Source organism: Panthera uncia, chromosome D4, assembly GCF_023721935.1.
Source record: "Panthera uncia isolate 11264 chromosome D4, Puncia_PCG_1.0, whole genome shotgun sequence".
Taxonomy (NCBI): domain Eukaryota; kingdom Metazoa; phylum Chordata; class Mammalia; order Carnivora; family Felidae; genus Panthera; species Panthera uncia.
This window is the reverse complement of record NC_064807.1, coordinates 74,150,305-74,167,999: the sequence shown is the minus strand read 5'-3', so window position 1 is coordinate 74,167,999 and position 17,695 is coordinate 74,150,305. Positions and strand designations below refer to the sequence as shown.

General features: G+C 40.9%; 1 protein-coding gene across 1 annotated transcript in view; it reads left to right on the top strand.

Moving 5' to 3' along the window:
* The window catches only part of LOC125920717 (astrotactin-2), a 243,710-nt gene that overhangs the window by 39,642 nt on the left and 186,373 nt on the right, over positions 1-17,695 (top strand). The gene's annotated exons all lie outside the window — the stretch shown is intronic.

Here is a 17,695-nt window from a genome sequence, read left to right as displayed (position 1 = left end):
AGGTATATGACCCTGCACAATGATAATACAACGGAAACAAGAACTCAGCTACCACCTCTGAGCACTTGGTGTCTGGCTGCAGCTAAGCACTTCCCATGCGTAGTCCCTTAATTCTCATAACCACCCTGTTAGATAAGCAACTGACACCCAGATGGTTACACAGTAAGGCCACGTGTTCACAAGGATAAAACAGAGATTGGGACCCAAGACTAGATGAGAACCCACCCTAATAATCTTGCTTAACCTCTTGGCCCATTTCTTTATTTCTAAATGGACATACGTTTTGCTATGAGGATTAACCAAAATTATGAATACATAGTCGTTTGCACTTAATTAAGAGTATTTTTTTAAAAATATAATTAGCTCTTACAGTCTTTAGACAGCTGCTCTCAGAAGCCCTAGTGCCCAGCATTTCAAATATTGAGGGCAAAGGGAGACTGAGTTGGCATACTCACAGCATGCTTTGAACAGACCTGGGGCTGGATGCCTGGATTGACATAGAGTTCAGAAGCTATTTAGACCTCAAGGATATATTTGCAGTTCATAGCTACCCAGGGTTTTGACCAGACAGACCAGGAAAAAGTTGAGTCAGGAGTGGACTGAAGAGGGAGCCCAGCTGGGGACTGAAGGGCCCTGGGGCAGATTTTGCTCAAAACTGGCAGTCAGCCAGCAGGTGCAACAGAACCTTCCAGGGCCAAGGGAGGAGGAATGCTTGCATCTGTTAGCACAGTGCCCAGCACATAAGAGTTGCTGAGTGAGTGAGACTCAGAAATGTGATTTTAAGCGAACTGCATTTCCTGTCTGACCTACACTTACTCAAGCTGCAGAATGACTCAGGGAGTCAGTTGAGTATAAGGGGACCATTTTTCGAACATCAGCAATATACCAAACACTTCGTAGTTACAGTCACATATCACAATTGCCACAGCAATGATTCAAGTAGAGATTAGTAGGTCCATCTTACAGAGAGGCATCTGAGACTCAGCGGGACTAACTTGCTTGCCTACCTTAGCCTCCTAGGAAGTGACAGGACTGAGATACAAACCGAGGCCAGTTAGGCCCATGGACCTGCTCTGAACCACCATACAAAGACTACTCACATTTTATGATGGGAGCTAGCTTTCTATTTTATTGAGGATTATTCATAAGAATCAAAAGAGAAGGAGAGATGACAATGCTTAGGAATTCAAGGATCGTGGGGCAAATCGTGGCTATTATTCTGACCACAGAGCATGATCCTGTCAAGACAAAGACACTCCGATGAGCTCTTCTGGGCAACAATGCCAGGGAACAGCAGGAATTGCCCTCTGTCCTGAGTTTCTGCCATGTTGGAGAGTCGGAGTGGCCTGTTTCACCAGGATGGCAAGAAACCTTTCTGGATAGGGAACTGGGGAGTACTTCTATCAGCCCCCCATGTTAGAGGCTGGGGAGATGGGAGGGCTGCCGTCAAATAGTTTGTTCCCAACCTTAAGACCTCACCTATACCCTCTTCTCAGACCAGATGGGAGTTATCACTCTGTTTGCCTAAAACCACAGTTCCCAACCCAAAGTCTCCATTCAGGACTCATCATGTTTTTATTCTGATGTTTCCCCAGTGAGAGGAGCTGGTTGCACTCCTCTGACAGTCTAGAGATATCATCCAAGCATGCCTTTAAGGAACAACAACTACAACAATGAAAAACCCTTTCTCTCCTCATTTAAAAAAAAAAAATGTTTGGCTGTGCTTTTTTTTTTTTTTAATGTTTAAATTACTTACCAGTGAAATTAATTACCACACTTCCCTCAAAAATCTCAGAGTAAAATAAATACCCTGGGAAAAGGCACTCATTTTAATTCCGTGGCTTTGCGTACTCTGGCACAATATTAGCATTCCTCATACACAGAGACGTTTCTAAAATACTCTTTGTGGAGTACTTTACTCTTTATTCAGCATTTCACCATAATCTTTTTTTCATTTAACTTTTAAACTACCTGTATCCGTTTTCTAGGGCTGTCATAACAAAGTATCACAAACTGGGTGGCTTAAAACAAGAGAAATTTATCCTTTCACAGTTCTGGAAGCTAGAAATCTGACATCCAGGTGTTAGTGGGACCACGCTTTCTCTGAAGTCTCTGAGGGAGGATGCTTCGTTTCCCCTTCCAGCTTCTGGTGGCCACAGGCATCCCTTGGCTTGTGGTAGCGTAACTCCAATACCCGCCTCCATCTTGTTGTGGTCATTTTCTCTGTGTATGTTTCCATGTTCACGTGTCATTCTCTTCATCTCGTTGGGTGTGTCGCAGTCTTCTTGTAAGGACAGCAGTCAGATTAAGTGTGACCACCATCTTACCTAATTAAAACTTCAGTATGATCTTATCTTAACTAATCACATCAGCAATGACCTTATTTCCAAATAAAATCTCATTCTGACGTATAGGCTATCAACCTATCTTTCTGGGGGACGCAGTTCAACCGATAGCATCACCCAATCAGATAAGCACTATTTTCTCCATTTGCTAAGATTTCTAGTTTAACGTCTTTTTTATTTTCCTAATGATGAGAATAACAGTAGCTAACCCATAGGATTTTGGGGGGCAAAATGAGAAATATTAGATGTTAAACATTTACATTTTAGGATATTGCCTGTCTTGTAGTAATGTGTAATTTATTGCGCTTTTTATAAACAAGGTGTTTTTTTGTTTGTTTGTTTGTTTTTGTTTGTTTTTTTATTAAGTCCACCCTTGTGTAGTAGAAAGAGAAAGGGGCTTTGGAGTCAGACCTGTTTGGAACCCCAGTCCCCCCTACCTGGAAAGTTATTTTGAGCAAAAGGTGATTTGAGGTGAAGCTTGGTAACTTACTGCAACTGACAAGCTGTGGAATCTTGTAAAATTTACTTTGAACAAAACAAATGACATTGAAGATAAAAGGGGAGAGAGAGAGAGAGAGAGAGAGAGAGAGAGAGAGAGAGGGCAACAAACCAAGAAACAGACTCTTAACTACAGAGAACAAACTGATGGTTTGGTAGGTTTGGGAGGTGGGTGGGGGGATCGGTGAAATGGTGATGGGGATTAAAGAGTACATTTATCATGATGAAAAAATAAAAATAAAAAATCCTTGGAAGTAAGTATAAATATACATAAATAAAAATTGCTATACGAAAAAAAAAAAAAAACAACCTAGCTCATTGTCACACTCAAATAAAAAAAAGAAAAGGTGTTTAGCCTCTCTGTACTTTACTTTCCACCTCTGCAAAACGGGACTATTAGTTCTCGACCTATAGGAATGTTTGAATGTTGGATGACTTAACAGAGCCCAGGTTTTTAAAGCACAGCCTGGTAAAGAGTAAGTGCTCTGTGAATGTTGGCTACTAGAGCCATTATTATCATTAATGTGATCTATAGTATTTTTGACAAAATATTTTCCCCTTCATCTCTTATTACCAATGAATTCTGAGGAGGAAGAGGAGTTTGTGTTTATAGAATACAAAGGAGAAAATGGGAGGAGTTAAAACTCTACTTTATCCTAACCAAATTTGTTTGATCCTAGAAGTTTAAAATTGCTAGAATTTCCATGAAATGATAGAATAAAGTTATATCTGTCTATCTCTATCACTTATGTATCACTGAATAATAAATTACCCTGAAGTGTTGTGGCTTAAAACAACACACTTCTTACTCCACAGTCTCTGTGAGTCAGGAATCTGAGCACAGCTTAGCTAGATCCCTGCTTTACAGTCTCTCATAAGACTACAGTGTAGTTATCAGCTAGGGCTGGGGTTTGACTGGGGAAGGATCATTTCCAAGATCGTTTATGTAGTTGATGGCAGGATTCAATTCCTTAAGGGTTGTTGGACTGAGGGTCTCCATTCTTTGCTGCCATTTGGCTGGAGGTTTCTGATAGTACTTGACACGTGAGCTGCTCCATGAGAGTCTGTTTCATCAAATCAAGAGAGGGTCTGAGCAAGACAAGAGTCGCAGTCTTTCGTAACCTAATCACAGAAGCGACATCCCCAACTGCCATATTCTGTTGGTTGAAAGCAATTTACCCAAGTGGAAGAGATTATAATAGGCAGTGCATATCAAGGACATGAGATCATTGCAGGCCATTTTAGAGGTTTCATCCTTTCCTCCCTCCCTCAATCTCTTATTCTGTTTATGTATCTACCATCTGTCTGACTGCCTGTCATTAGCCTACTTTCTGCTGAAACTCTGACTCTCATCTACATATGCCATACTCAATACCTGTGTATTTCTCAGTCTGACCTTCACCCAGTACATGGTAAGTGCTCAATAGACATTTGAATTCAATTTAAATTTATAGCATAAAAGAGCATATACAAAGAGTCAACTTTATTCAACACCTTAATATAACCATTATATTGGTTATGTTCCTATAAATTTACAAGGTTCATTTACAAGGTTCTCTTTTAATGTATACTTATGACTTTATTGGGTATCCAACAAGTGTTTTTCTAATAAATGTAAGTTTTCATATTTACTTAAAATGGGGAAATGTTTGAAAAATGTATGTGTGTGTGTGTGTGTGTGTGTGTGTGTGTGTGTGTGTGTATTTGGCCCTCATGGTTGTCAAACTGGCCAGGTAAGACTTCATCAAGTTGAGAAGCCTATCGTTAAACATTTAACCATCACAAATAAGGCTGCATAAATGTCCTTGTGAGGGAGGATTTTTTTAAATTTTCTTGAACTGATATGGAAATAGTTGGTTCAGAATTTTGAAGCTTTATTTTAATATCATACACATGTATGTGCATTGGCCAGACCCACTTTCTAATAGTTTGAACTAGTGCCTATAGTCAAAGGTCAGCAGTAGTCACTGACTGAGTAGATCCTTGATAAATGTTGGTAGCATTCGGAGGCTTGCTCAGAGAACATTGCCTGTTTGGTGTCATCAACCTCAACTCAACTCAATGCTAAGTGAGGGTTGCTGGAAAATTTCCCATGGGCCTTATTCCTGCTAAGTCCCACCTCTCAACCTCATTCCATATTTCCTGTTATCGTTGCTCCAGGATTTCATCCACCTTTCTCTTTATGGTGGCTACCGTTGGCCCACTCCATCAATTGGTAGTCTGTGAGACTGGCCGGCAGCAGACAGAGACAATCTCCTTTCCCTTATCCCCACCCATCTCTACCTTATATACTTTTCTCATGTCATTGCTAACCATTATTCTAATTTATTTTTACAAAAGTAGGAATATTTGGTTGCTATTTTTTTCACTTTTAAACATAATACAAATGAAAATGCATTTAGAAGAAAGCATCAAAACAATACATGCTGTAGATGTGAAAAATTCCTCCCCGTTCTACTCCCCAACAATAATTGCATTTACTGGTTTTGTGTAATCCTCTGGCAGCCCTTTTTTTCTCTGTGTTTTATGGAGAAAAAGTACACACACAAAGAGGGAAAATGGTATAGTGGGTCCCTGTGTGCCCATCACCCTGCAATTATTGTTGTCAATAGTTTGCTGATTTTGCTTCAGCTATCCCAATTTGTTTTTTGTTGCTAGAATCTTTTAAAGCAAATCCCAGATATCCTATCATTCCTCCTTTAAATATCTCAGTATGTATCTCTAACAGACCATTATTTTTTAACATAATATCTCAGCATCATTATCACATCTAGCGGTTCATATTCAAAATTCTTTAAATGCTTCAAAAAACTTTTTTTATAAGTTTTATTTTTTTATGAGTGTGTTTAGATAAGGATCAAAATGTCTACATGTTGTACTTGGTCTCCTTTAGTCTATAACAGTCACACCTAAAATTTTGCCCATGCCATTATTTGTCAAAGACAGTGACTCATATGTTCTTTAGAATTGTCTACTTGGCAGATTTAGCTGATGGCTCCCTCTTTGTGTTAATTTGTTCTTTTCTCCTAGCGATTCATCACTTTTTTTTTTTTTTGGTCCCATTGGACCCACTGTGTAGAATGAATGAAGACTGCTGACCCACTTATATCAGAATCATGTTTGTAAATTCATAAAATTAAATTCATAGAAACTATGTAAGAAAGACATGATATCAGATATAGTTATCAAAATATAAAAAAAAGTCAGTAGTGTAATGTTATGTGTGCTTCTTTATTAACAACAAGATGTAGTGGAGAGTCTAATAACTTATAATTTCTAAGTAGTACTGAATGTAAGTATTTGGAAATACCTGTATTTTTAAAAACTGTAATGTGATAGAAATATATGTGAATTTGATTGTCAAAATCATAGGAAGTGGTACACTACTATAGTTTGTTGCCTTCATTCATAATTTAAGAAAATGCTAAATTGCCTTTATAGGATACTTAAAATAAAGATGTCTTTTTTCCCCTAAACAAGTTCACAGACTCTTAAATTTTATCCATGGACCTAAGGAATGCCAGCATACAGGCCATGCTGTGTGCTTCCTCTGGCATCGTATCAAAGGTACTTAATTGTCTGGTTTACTACTTTTAGTGATATTATGATTGATCAGCAGATTAGGTGGTATAATTCTTATACACTGATTAGACATTTTCCCATCATCCTTTCTGCTAATGATTTTAGGATTAATTGATGAGAGCTGTCCAGATCTCTTGTTTTATTAGAGCTTACAAAATGGCAATTTTGTAATTCTGTCATTCTTCCAACCTTTTGTTACTGGCAGTATTGCCATAAAGAAAAGGGTACTTACCCTGAAATCCAGTTCATGCAATAAAACTTGATTATTACTGGATTCCTTTATCAATTTTCAGATAATGACCTAGTGTCCTAGCCATCCCCAATGGTGATCAATAGGCTTTGTTTGCTTTTTGGTTTTGGCTTTGGCTTTGGTTTTGGTTTGAAGTACACTATGAATTACAGGAAACTTATTTATTTGATCCATTTCAATCAATTTCAGTCATTATTCTCTTTGATGTTCAGTTTATTCAATCAATGTTAGGCCAGTGTGAGCCCCTCTAGATGGGTTTCTATGTCCTTTTGAAATGACCACATCAGCCTTTGGCAGATCCTTCTTTTTGGCACGGCAAGATGTCCCAGGCACAGCTTGTATCATACCTCTTCCAGAGCTGGAGTAAGGAATTTTTCCAAGAATCTTTTGTTTCTTTTAGTGGGCAATGGTATTTCAAAACAAGAGTCTAGGCAGTAGGGATATTCATTGCTATTAGCTGTCATCATTTCTAGGTCTTTTCAGTGGAGACAACTATGAAATGCTTATTTTGTAAAAGATAAAAATAAATCATAAGTTTATATGATTTCCAGTGAAAATTTCAGTGTACAGAATTTTTCTCACCTTCTTTGACTCTTTACCTGAAGTAGTTGCCTCTTCTGCTTATAATGTTCATTCCTAATGATGGTAATGTAATGGCTTATTTATTTGCTATAGCAAATAAATAACAAAATAACAATACCAATACTATAGCTAGCAATAAATCTTAGTTTAAGCTCTATTTGCAGATTTTTTTTTCCTCTGGAATATTTCTCATTAAACATGAAATCAAAATTTCTGCATTTTAAAAGCCACTTAAAATAATTATTGTTTCTGTGGTATATATATATATATATATATATATATATATATATATATATGTTTTTTTCAGTTTGCATTTAATTTGCAGAGATTGTTTTTATCTTTTTTGACTTAAAAATTATATAATAATTTTACATGATTCCAAAGCTAAAACTTATTAAAAAAAAAGATATATTCAAAAAACTTTGGCTTCTATCCTTGTCCCCTTGGCCCTATTTCCTTGCTCCCCCTTGGTTTACCTTTTTTTTTTTTTTTTTTTTGTTTGAGTTGATTGTTTAAGTGTTACTTATTGAAAAATCTATCTAATCTGTATATAGGTCATATATACATATTATATAAATCCCATATTTATATAATATATATATTTATGTTCCTTTCTTGTACAAAAGAAAGCACTATAAACACTGTTCTGCACTTTGCTTTTTCCATTTAATAAAATATATTTGTGATTACTCCATATCACATATAAAGATTGTCCTAATTCCCTTTTTAAGTAAATAGACTCCACCGTCTGGATACACCATAATTTTTCAACCAATTACCTACTGATTGTCCATAGATTCTTATGCTAAGGTTTTTATTGTTAATCACTATGATGTAATGGGCAGAAGTAACAGAAATTACACATTCAATTTTCAGAATTTATAACTGCCTAGCCTTGAATCTCCAGTGGTCTAGCAGATTGGACACAGCTTACAATAGTGAAAGATGCTTAGAGTAAGTAAAACCAGTCAAAGTGGCTGCAAATCCAGTTCACTCCAACCATTGATTTCTTCTCTGTGGGCCTCCCATTTCTTCATCTTTTAAAAAGCGATAACAAAACCTACTTCTCACTGTTAGGATTTTTACAGACCACAGGAGACAATGTACACATAGTAAATGACAGAACATCTGAGCTGTGATATGTCCCTGTAAAATCATAGCTACTATTTAATTTTTTTTAACTGTTTTTAATGCTTATCTTTATTTTTGAGACATTAAGAGACAGAGCATGAGTGGGGGAGTGGCAGAGAGAGAGAGAGGGAGATACAGGGGAGAGGCAGAGAGAGAGAGACACACACACAGAATCGGAAACAGACTCCAGGCTCTGAGCTCTCAGCACAGAGCCCGACGCGAGGCTGGAACTCACAGACTGCGAGATCATGACCTGAGCCCAAGTCGGATGCTCAACCGACTGAGGCACCCAGGTGCCCCTAATTTTTTTTTTTTAATTTGAGAGAGAGCATGAAGGGAGGAGAAGGGCAGAGGGAGAGAGAGAGAGAGAGAGAGAGAGAGAGAGAGAGAGAGAAAGGAAGAATCTTAAGCAGGTTCCATGCTCAGTGCGGAACCCAACATGGGGCTTGACCCATGACCCTGGGATCATGACCTGAGCCTAAATCAAGAGTTGGACACTCAACAGAATGAGCCACCCAGGAGCCCCATAGCTATTATTAATGTTAATTTTACTGCTTCCCTCAGCAATATGAGAAGGAGTCTTTAATGGTCTTAGCCCTTTATTTTTATTTTATTTTTTGATGGGTGGGCTCATTAGACCCTCTCCTTATCCCTAGCAGCACACTTACAGGGAAGAGGGATGCTAAAGGGAGAAGTAACTCACCTTGAATCTGTTCTCCAAAACTATTGCCTGTCAGCATGTTTAAAGATGACCTTTTAACCTGAGTATTAAGATTTCAGGGGAAAGAGTTAGAAGTGTAGTCACAAGCCTGTAACCTCCTGGGAAAGTGGCCAGAGAGTAGAAGTTTGTTTTCTGATAGCCCTTCACACCAGAGCTTCCAAATGACCCTACTTCAGGGTCACACCCTCCTTGATGTTCAAATCTGGCAACCTCCTGCTGGCTGCAGGGTGACCAGGTATGTCTTGTCGGCCTGCTCTCCTGCTTCAAGGTCATTTCCAAGCAGCATGATCTGGGAGTCTCTGTCTGAAGCAGGTTACTAGCATTCCAGAGACCTCCATTCCCTAAGCCTTATCCAGGAATGATACCTTCTGAGCATTTCATCCTTGACCCCTAGCCTAAGAAGCTACTGGGAGGAGAAAGGATTGGGGATTAACTAATCTTGGAATGCTTCCTTGAAGGGGGTAAGTTTTGAGCAGAGTTTTTAAGAAACAGGGAGAATGGGATCTCAGGTAGGAGAGGACAGGCCTCCTCTTAATGATGCTTCTGTGCTCCATTGGCGAGAAAATGGGCTTTAGAGTTGCCCTGAATGCCTAATAGCCTTTGGCTGCAGTCTGTCACCTCTCAGAACTTCTGTTTTCTCACTTGTAAAATATGGTTGTGACAATTGTAATACTCCCTAGTCCAAAAGCACTGTCACGAGGAGCCAGTGAGATTCATAATGTCTTGTGCTTGGCAAAAAAATAAGGGAAGCTCAGGAAATGTGAATTTCCTTTCTACCCTTTCCCTTTCTTGAAGGACTTATCCCACCATCTCTTAAAAATAAAACTAGTTTGTTATAATAATAGTAGTAACAATAAGAACTGAAATTTCTTGGGTGGCATGGGCATACATTATCTCAGATTCTAACAACTTTGTGCCGTCGGTGAGACTAGCCTTACTTTAAACATAATAGAGCAGAGGCTCTGACAGCATGTTCATGGTTCCATGCAAGGCCTCGGCTAGCCCATGACTTAGCTTTTATAGAAATCAGGAAATAGTGCTCTTCTACTTGGATTCAATCCGGTGGGCACAGGCACAGCTAGTGGGGCTGAGTCTGGATTCAGATCCTACTCACCCCCTTGCCTTGTTACTGTCACATGTGTGCACAACTTGCACAGCTGTGCCCAGAGGCCCTGGCCTCATGATAAAATTCCAACTTACATTTGTCTTATATTAGGATCACATCCTTTCCTGTACTCCCTGGGAGTTTATCTCTGCCTGGTTCCTATAGGATTCTGCTCCATTGATGATCTTTCCCACGTGTCTTCTTTCCCTCTTGTCTGGCTTTTTCTCCTTAGTGGATACACTCAGTACAATTTCTATATTTGGGTACTGCTGGGATTGAAACAAATCGTTGCTCATAATTTCACCCCTCAGCTCCCTTGCCCCCCATTGCCTGGCTGCAAACCTGGCAAATAGGCCTTCTAAGCAAATGGTTGCCTTACGGTAATTACACTAGGCTTCCTTGTATTTTAGCCAAGGCTTTACTGTTTTACCTGCTGTCCTCAGCTCCTAGCAAGTTGCTTTGCACACAGCAATCATTCTTTGGCATGGAAGAACACATTTTTCCCAAGAGCAATCATCTTAAGCAGGCACTAGAGGGCAGCAGGAGATCACAGATGACCTTTTTCTCCAGCCTCCCTTTACTGGCCAGGGCCCGTCTTGTCCCACTACAGGCAGGAGTAAATGATAAGCTTCAATACTGACTGTTCCCTTCCAGGAGGGGTAGAGGAAGCCTGAGCACACCTTGGACTGTGGAAAGACCCACTTTGGGGTCCACTGAACTGTACTGAGATTCTTCACTCTGCCCATTAATTTCTTTAGGACAGCAGAGCCACACAGGAATTTTAGTACTTGAAAAAAAAAAAAAATTGAAGGATTCTAATTTGCAAACAAACATTAAACGACATTAGCCACCACTGGGATATTGGGTACTGGGCAGTGTATAGGGCTGGCCCTCTTTGCCTTGCAGAGAGTATTTTCCTCAGATTTAACTGCTTCCTCAGAGATGTTACTGCTTTCACTTGAAACAGGTATCTTCTTGTGAGGTTATACTGTGTCACTCTGAGCCTCAGTCTCCTTATCTATAAAAGGGGGCAACTGTTCCTAATTTGTGGTATGATAGGAAGAGCCATATGATATCATCGGTATAAATCTGGTGGGGCTGCATCTCTTAATTGACGCTCAGAGCAGTTCAGTCAGGAATTAGTGTTCCCATTTTACAAGCGAGGAACACCAAGGTTGGAGAGGTAGTGACTTGCCCAGAAGGATCCTAAATCAGGGAATCTAACTCAGTAGCTTTGGACTTAAGTGTTCAATTCTACCTTTGTCTGCCGTGTTCCACTAGGTAGAAAGTGGGTGGTTTGGGGAGAAATTCCTGACAGTGTGGTTAAAGCGCTGCAGGTTACAAGGGAAGCTTTACAGATCCAGACTTGAACAAGAACTGAATAACGCTGAGGTGAAGGCCAAGGGCTGGGACAAAAATAACTCTGACGATGCTCCGGACACCCTAGAATTTGTAAATTCCTCATCGGGTTCTATTTCGCATTGATCCTCCAAATATTCCAAGATTTAGGTACTAACAGTATCAACATTTTACAGGCGAGAACATGGAGCCTCAGAGAGGTTAACTGACTTGTCCAGGGTCCCCCACCTGGAAATGGAAGAGGTGGAATTCACACCCAAGCAAGTCTGTGTGCTATAGCTGCCCTCTGCAAATGGGCTGATTGTTGTATATTTTGGGAAGAAGCTGTGAATTAGGTCAGATCAGGAGATCAGTTTTCCTAGGATTTGGCAGTTTTGTAGACCTGCCTTCCCTTCCATTCCTTAAATATGCACACGGGTGCACATACTCACATACACATACTCAAACTCACTGAGACACTTATACCTTATCAGAAGCCACTCGGGAATGCCCACGGTTCCTCCACCTAGTTCGTTGGTTAATCTTAGCATGACCCCCAAGGAGGGGACAGGCTTGAGGACCTGCGATAGGGTGTCCTAATAGCATAAAGTGCATACCTCTGGGTCTGGGTCTGATGCTTAGGATGAAGAATGCAGTTCCTGGGTGGGAAGCCATCTAGATTTAACAGAGCTGTCCCATAATGGAACTGGAAGCCTAAAAAGATAATGAGCTTTACATCATTAAAAGTTTCCAAAAAGAAGAGGATGATTTGGTGGTAAATGGAACATCAGATGGAATTTCTGACCAGGTGACCTTTAAACTACCTTTTACCCGTGAGATGCTTTAGTCCATGGAAAGAGGTGAGGGAGCCTGGCGGTGTTGTCTGGGCATAACAGCAACAGAGAAGGCCCAAGTGTTTTCAACAGAGACTCGTTGTGCAAGAGTGAGAGTTAGTGCTACAAGATTTGGGGAGGGGAAACATAGACAATGGTAGGAGTAGGAGGACCAGTACAAAAAGTTAGGCTAGGGGCGCTGGGTGGTTCAGTTGGTGAAGCAGCCTACTCTTGGTTTTAGCTCAGGTCATGATCTCACGGTTCATGGGTTTGAGCCTCGTGTTGGGATCTTCACTGACAGTGTGAAGCTTGCTTGGGATTTGATCTCTCTCTTCCCCTCCCTCCCTCTCTCTCTCTGTCAAGATAAATGAGTAAACTTTAGTTTTTAATGGGTTTTTTTTCACTTTTATTTGAGAGAGAGAATGCGTGTGTGCACGTGCGAACTAGTGGGGGAGCGGCAGAGAGGGAGACACAGAATCTGAAGCAGCTTCCAGGCTCTAAGCTGTCAGCACAGAGCCTGACATGGAGCTTGAACCCACCAACCGTGAGATCATGACCTGAGTCGAAGTCAGACGCTTAACCACTGAGCCACCGAGGCGCCCCTGCTAAAAAAAAAAAAAAAAAAAAAAAAGACTAGGCTAGTTACTAACTTTAATTGGCTTTGGGCAAATTACTTTGTCTCTCTGAGCTATTATTTGTACCTTAATAAAGTAAGGTTAAGACCATCTGCCTTTGGAACTATGGTGGTAAGTTGAGACAGCGAGCTTAAAGTCTCACAAGTGTTATAGGAATGGAAGCGATTAAAGGGAAAGAGGGTCAGATCACGTTCATTTATGCAGATACTTAACCTGTAAGCCACCTATACTACGTCAGACAGTGAACTCTGTGCTGGGATGCAAGTAGTCACTAAGACAGGCTGTGGTCCTCGCTTTTATGGAGCTTGTAGTTTAGTTGGGGACACAGTTATTAATTGAACTAGCATATTAACTAAAATTAAAAATGTGATAAGCACTCTAATGAAGATGATGTAAATGGTTCGGTTGATAATATAAATGGAGAAAATTCACAGTACAGTTTATGAATATATGTACGTTCTAAAGTATACATGTGACTTGCTTCTCATGATCCTTTTAATGTATTCAGCGGGATAATCTTCCTCTGCTCCTAGATGAAGATTTTAGCAGGGCACATCTAATCTGTTCTCACTTTTATGGGCTAGACAGTGATATAGACGTTTTGAGCTGCTAACACAGTTTCCAGTCAGGAATTAGGCTGTCCAGTCCGAGAATTTTAATCAGATCTCTAAATCTGACATATCACATCTCCTTGCCCTCCCCAGTGGTGGGGGCATTAAGAGGTGGGGCAAGATTGGCCTTCATTCTGTTTTTCTACCTCACATTTCTCTTTCCTCTCCCTCCATGGTCAAAGCAGAGGGAGGAAATGGTAAGGATTAGGAAGGTCATCCTTACCCTGGTACCCTTGTATATGGCTCTGTGTTCTCTGATCTTGACAGTTTTTAAAGCTAGCCCTTTCTCTTGGGGGCTTCTTCAGGAGCTTTCCCCAAGACCTGGGATGATGCATTTTCTCTCAGGCTGCCTGCTACTGTTCTCCCTCCACCTGTGTTTCTCTAGTGGCCTATCTCATAGGGACTCTCACTGGGGTGAACCCCTCAATCTCTGTTAGAATTCCTCTCGGGTAGGACTTAGAACCAACCGTTCCAGGTCTCTCTTTCTCCTATGTGACTCACACCTGGTACAGGGGAAAGACTGGAACATTTTCACTTTGGCAGCCTCTGGGATTTGGGCCTCATCCCCGTGTAGCCCGCGCCCCGCCCCCCCCACCTGTGGTGTTGCCACAGGTCAGTAGAGTTTTTGCAGGTGGCGTAAGACTCTAGTCCACTATCTCCCCAGTTGTAGGGAGCACCTACCAAGTTCTCCAAGAGGCACTCTTGAGGATCCTTCTTACAAAATGGGATGAAAAGGTACCGTGCTCCACATATGTCTCACCTGGGGTGCTGGAGACTCTAAACGTCAGGTAATAGCCTGTCTAAAACAAATCTCTCCTAAATCCTTCCCGTCTATTCTCTGACCTTGTTTTATTTCCTTGTTCTGGTGGAGGATTCTGGAGTTCTGAAACTAGGATCCATCTCCTTTGTAAATCCTGCATATTGGGGCTCGGCTTTGGGATTTCATTTCTATTCTATCTTGGTGTCTCCGTAGAAATTGCAATTGTAACATCCTGTGAGCAGCAGCAGCAGCGGTAAGAATTATAACAACCACAGCAGCAGCAGCAGCAGCAACAACAACGACTAATACAGACTGAGAGCTTAACCTTTGCCAGGCATCGTCGTTGATCCTCCCAAGAACTCATTCAGTCAGGTCGGTGCCGTGACTTACGAAGGGCACACTGACAATGCGTGACCTTGACTGTTCGGCTGGGGAGTTTGGATTGCACAACGCACAAGCACAGGCCTTGCCGATGGCCTTTCGGCTGGCTACTTTCCCTTTGTTCAGGATATTTGTGTGGGTCCTTGAGTCAGGCCTCAGAGCAATTGCTTTCCTCCAACAGGAGACAGTAACTCCGCCTAAGAAATGATCCCATTTCAGCAATTCCTGGGAGGCCATTGCTGTAATAAAGGCCATTCTTTATGATATAAAAGTCTCACCCTCTTCCCCCCACCCTTAACGTTTCTAATTTGAGCCCCTCTGGTCCCTGTGGAGCCTTTAAATGCTTCAAGTGCAAGCCTATTGCCAAAGCAAGCCTGTCTGACTTGGGAGGCAGCGCCCTGCGCTGTGGCCGAATATTGAACAAACATTCGCACGGCTTTGGCTCTCCCCGGAGCCCTTCGTCTGCTGCCTTTGTTTTGTTTTCTGGATGAGGGCAAGCAGTGCCATCGCCTCCTGCCGGAAAGCCCTGGCTGTCCTCCCAACAAGGACTTGTCACTTCAACTGAGGCTGCTGCTTTCTTTTTTTTTTTTTTTTTTTTTTTTTTGGTGGCAACAAAATTAGACCCAGCAGGAATTTGGGAGGAGAAAAAAGAGAGTTCAGTTGGCAGGTTCTCAAATGAATGGGTTGTAGTGTCATTGGAACTGAATTGGGCTTGAAACCAGACATGATCCTATTTTGGAAGCATTGTTCAGAGGGATGGGAAATGTGAACAGAGGATAAGTCTCTTCAAAAATGCTCTTGATCCTTGCCTGTTAGAGACAGGCTGTTTTAAGTGAACTCTCCCATCCCCTCAATGGCAAGGGCCTATGTGAAAACCCAGGGGAGGTCAGAGCAACTGGCAAATTGATCAGCTATTCATCCATACACCTTCCAACTGAGAAAGCTAATTTTGCTTTGGGAAGAGGTTGCCACTTGATTACAAGCCATCAATTAACTGTTAGTCATGACATGCACAGATCTTCGTTCTTCGACTTATCAGTGCTTTGATAAGATAGTACAGTGATCAGGGTCTATAAATACATATTCAACAAATATTTATTGAAAATATTACTGAAAACCTGAAGTGTTTCACGTTCTATGTGAAGTGGGTATGGGAATCAGCAAAACTAATACGGTCTTTGTCCTCATGGAGTTTATAGTCTGGACGCATTAAGAGGTGATGGATAGAACAGGATGCTACAAGAATCTTTAATAGGAAACCCTATGTAGATTGGTGGCATGGGGATGGAGTTCAGGGAAGGCTTTTCTGAAAAACTGACACTTGAACTAAAGATGACTTTAGCCACAGAGTGAGGTTGGATCAGAAATAATTAGATTTCACAATTGCCATGTCTACAGAGGAATAATTAATGGAATGGTTAATGGTCTTCCCTGTTGTAACTTTCATCCAGATCATAACTTAGGCATGAAGCGATCTTTACAAAAAGGATCATTGTTAATAAATGTGCATGGAATATAGAGGTAAATCTCTTTCTCTGTTTAGGTCTCAAGTTCTTCATTTGTTGAGCAATGGGGTTGGACCAGGTGATACTCAAGGACCCTCCTTTTGCAAAACCAGCTTCTGTGTTCAACTAGGAATTCTATATTGCTACTGTAGTGCAACTGTTAGTCTAGACCGTGGGCTTTTAACCCCACCTGTAGGATTGATAGATTGAAAAAAAAAAAAAAAAGATGAAAGAGATTTATTGGAAAAAACAGACCAGCAAAGACCTATAGCTTGTTTTGTTGTTAAATGGATAGTTATATCTTTAACCCAGTGGCTATGAATGTTTGATCAAGGGAATTTTTACTTCCAACACCTTATTTCCTTCATAGTTAAATTATGTGCATGTGGCAAGGTGCTATGAGGGGTGGGCCATCTATGGTTTAAAATACAAGATAAAAGTAGTAGTTTAAGTGATGAACTGGTTAACAGAAGAGACTGGAATCATGTACCGAAAGGAACCCAAACTCAGAGTATGACCTTGGAGAGTCTTTCTTTGGGACACAGTTTCCCCTTGTTTAAAATGGGAGGGTTATACCAGATTACCATTTTCAAATGTATGTTTTTTCAATAGTTTTTTGAAAGATGTTTTATGGAGAAAAGGTGCCTCACTATTTTTTTCTCATTGGAGATTCACAATGTAAGTGTATTGATGGCCTAATTGATTCCAATGTTACCATTATACTGCCACATTCTTGTGTGACCAAAGGTAGATTCTCTTTCTGAGACTCGGTTTCCCCAGCTATAACCTAGGACTGGAGCAGAGGTTCCCAAACTTAATCTGTAAAGGATCAGATAGTAAATATTTCAGAATTCGTGGGGCATAGTGTCCTGGTTGCACCTACTCAGTTGGGCCATTGTAGCCATACACAATATATAAATGAATGAGGGTACCTGTGTTCCAATAAAACTTTATTTACAAAAAAGAAAAAAAAAAAGGCTGAGGTGTGGATTTGACCCATGAACCATAGTTTGCTGACCTCTGGATCAGAGTGTGGGCTAACTGTCTCACTAGTGTCCTCACAGCTCTGACTGCTCTCTGACCTTCTCCCCTCAATGGTTATTCTCTCCAAAGTTTGAAGTTACCCTTCTCCAAAACTATTCCTTCTGGCCTCCACTTCCAGAAGTCATCATCATCATCATCTTCTTTCGACTTGTCTGTACTTAAGACTGTCTCTGTCTGCCCAGCTGCTGAGATGCCTTCTTCACAGCTTTGTTTTGTTTATCTTAGTAACTACCCTTCTTTAATCCCTCTGAAGGATTGGTTAGCTGGAATTTGCCTTGTCTTCCTCCCTCAGAGTCTTTGATCTGATGCTCATAAGCATTTGCTGACAGCCAGACACAAAAGGTGGAGCCCAGATCCCAGGCCCGAGGGCCCAG